The 3,123-nt window shown below is 45.2% G+C and overlaps 1 long non-coding RNA gene across 1 annotated transcript; it reads left to right on the top strand.

Moving 5' to 3' along the window:
• The first annotated feature begins 841 nt into the window (after positions 1–841).
• LOC108314848 lies at positions 842–2,892 on the top strand. Its single transcript, XR_001829689.2, has 3 exons — positions 842–969; positions 1,075–1,183; positions 2,477–2,892. It is a non-coding gene; the product is annotated as an uncharacterized LOC108314848 (long non-coding RNA).
• Positions 2,893–3,123: the final 231 nt, after the last annotated feature.

The raw sequence follows: 3,123 nt of genomic DNA, 5'->3' as shown, positions 1-3,123 counted from the left end.
CTCCTAAGTTGTTTAGGAAAAAATATATATATATTTCCTTTTTTAATGGAAATACTTAAGTTTTTGGACAAATACTGCTTTCATTTTCTGATTTTCACACAAATGCCATGAATTCAGGAGATGAAATATTGCTGTTTCCTATTTAGAGAATGAGGCTAATCTCCCAGAGGTGAGCTGGTTTTTTCAAGTTCACACGGCTTGGCTTGGCGATGGTGGCAGAATCACAGTCACAGTTCAGGTTTTCTGACTCGTGGAGCAATCACAGTGGCTTCTCTGCTTAGTTACAAGTCTCATGGGGAACATTGCAATTGGCCTGTCAGAGATTCTGTTTTCATCAGCCACAATGCAGCCAATAAATCTCAAAGATCATTGTACTTTCACGGGTTACTAGATTTGGAATAAAACCAAAGTTACAAGTGACAGTTTGAAGGAATTTTCAATCACAAAATGCAAAGTGTGTTGCACTCCAGCCACCCTGGATGAGTTATTGGCCAGTTTATTGATCATGTTGTGTAATCACTGTAATCCCTAGAGCTGTCAGATGGAGACATGTGTAATGGAGCACATGTAATTCCCAATAAAAGCAGAAGTCCATGAAAGGAAGTTTTCCTTGTGAGTAACACACTCTCCTTAGAAAGTCTCAAATTCCCATTAGATCAAAACATACAGCTGTTTTCTCTCCAAATATATCTTTCAGTTTTTCTTTTTTCTCAAATATGTCCAGCAACCAGAGAAGGACATGGATTGCTCTACAGTTCCAAGCTCTGCACAGTAAGATTTGAATACACGAAAAATAACCCCATACAATTCTACTCCCTTGCTTTATGCCTCACCAGCCAGGTGACTTGGACAAGACTGTCATCTGAGCACCAATTTTCACATTCTGTCTAAGGGCAGATAATGCTTATATATGGAACAGTGTTGGTCTTCCAATCCAAGTCTTTCTAAGAAATGAAGAAATGTGTACAGGTGATCATTCAAATTGTTGCTTTTATTTTCAGTTACCTGCTCTATACTGTTATTCTCAAAATTTCTGAGCTACACAAAATTTTCGTTCCTTTTTTGTGTTTTCAGCTGGAATCCTGTCTGCAACAACATTTCCTCATCTCCAGGCAAAATGGGTTACTCCTCACCCCTCTCTGGTCACGCTGCCTGACTGTGGCCTCAGCCCTGAACCATCCAGGTGCTCTCCTTACCCCCCACTGGGATTTACCCAGAATCACAGATTCCATTTCATGGGCTCTTCTTTCAAGCTCCATTTTAAATCTTTTACAAATCTTCTCTGATTACTTAATGAACGCATTTAGCTGTTTCTACCTTCTCAAGTTATTAGAAGTGCAAGTTTTCTATTTGTTTATGAATTTGTACCTTTTACTATCTTTTTTTTTTTTTTTTTTTTTTNAGTCTTGCTCCATCGCCTGGGCTGGAGTGCAGTGGCGCGATCTCTGCTCACTGCAACCTCTGCCTCCCAGGTTCAAGCGATTCTCCTGCCTCAGCCTCCTGAGTAGTTGAAACTACAGGCCATAGCCACCACACCCAGCTAATTTTTGTATTTTTAGTAGAGATGGGGTTTCACTGGCCAGGCTGGTCTCAAACTCCTAAACTTGTGATCCACCCACATGGGCCTCCCAAAGTGCTGGGATTACAGGCATGAGCCACCACACCCGGCCCTTACTATCCTCATCTAAATACATGTCTGTTTCCTTCACTTGACAGTCAGCACTTGAAGGCAATATTAGATTTTACTCAAGTTTATAGATTGTATAAAACCTGTCATCTGGGCAATTCAGTAATATGCAGCAGATACAAAGAGGTGTGAGGGAAAAGAAGATAGATACAGCTCACAACTGCGTGCCCACGCTTTGGATTAAGAGGCAGCAGACACACTGTCACAACCACAGAAGTGCCCCCTGCATCCCTCACAAATCCCGTCCTCTCCCTCTTCCCTTAGCCGTAACCATTAGCTTATACTGTCGGCTGATAATGCCCAGCCTCTTCCACACATTTTTACTATGTATTTTCATCTCTCTAACTATTTTTTTTTCTGAGACAGAGTTTCAGTCAGTTGCCCAGGCTGGAGTGCAGTGGCTTCGATCTCAGCTCAATGCAACCTCTACCTCCTAGGTTCAAGCAATTCTCTTGCCTCAGCCTCCCAAGTAGCTGGGTTTACAGGCATGCACCACCATGCCCGGCTAATTTTTGTATTTTTAGTAGAGATGGGGTTTCTCCTTTTGGCCAGGCTGGTCTCGAACTCCTGACCTCAGGTGATCTGCCCACCTGGGCCTCCCAAAGTGCTGGGATTATAGGCATGAGCCACCACGCCTGGCCCATCTCTCCAACTATTATGCCATTAAATAGTTATTATGCCAAAAAGCATCCTGCCTGCTTTTAAACTGAATGTAAAAATGGGGCCATGCTGCAAGTATTTCGTAGTGACTGGCTTTTTTTTTTTCTAATTCAAAATATTGTCCTTAAGATTCTTGTATGTTGCTGCTTGCAGCACACTCAGGCCATTGAACTGCAAGTCACTGCTGCTGCCAGGACACTCTGAACAAGCAGGCAGATAGAGGAATCACCTGAAGGCTGAGAGGAGCTACCCACTGCGGCAGGAAGAATAGGGCGGAACTCAGGTGATCCGTGGAGGCACCTGGGCATCCTCTCTTGCCACTGGAGTAGTGAGCAGATACAGGAGGCAGCCTTGAACTGAGAAGGAGGGACTGCCAAGCTGCAGCCTTCTCAGGAGTGAAGTTTGGCCATACCACCAGCAAGCCAGCAGGTGAACAGAGGTGGCTGTTGAAGGAGAGGAGAATGCAGAATGCAGAGTCAAAGAAGGAGATGAACGGCAGTGTTGGGGCCATACCACCAGCTCTCCGCTCTCAGTTTCCCCCAGGGAGAAGGGGGCTCTAGGGGGCCAGTGCAGCTGCATCTGTGCAGCATAAGGAGTGAGCCAAGGAGCCTGGGGAGACGCCTCTCAGAGTTGTAATTGTCCAGCACCCCACTGCTGAGCTCTGAACCCCATTGCTCCAAGCACCCCAGATCACACTTCCTGGGTCTCCTCTACCCATGATGGAGCTTGGCAGGGACACTAAGGCAGGCCCACTCCCAGGAGAAGGGGGCCACTTT

The sequence above is a fragment of the Cebus imitator genome, unplaced genomic scaffold (genome assembly GCF_001604975.1).
Source record: "Cebus imitator isolate Cc_AM_T3 unplaced genomic scaffold, Cebus_imitator-1.0 Scaffold162, whole genome shotgun sequence".
Lineage (NCBI taxonomy): Eukaryota > Metazoa > Chordata > Mammalia > Primates > Cebidae > Cebus > Cebus imitator.
Note: the sequence above shows the minus strand (reverse complement) of the source record. Positions and strands in the feature narration are given on the sequence as shown.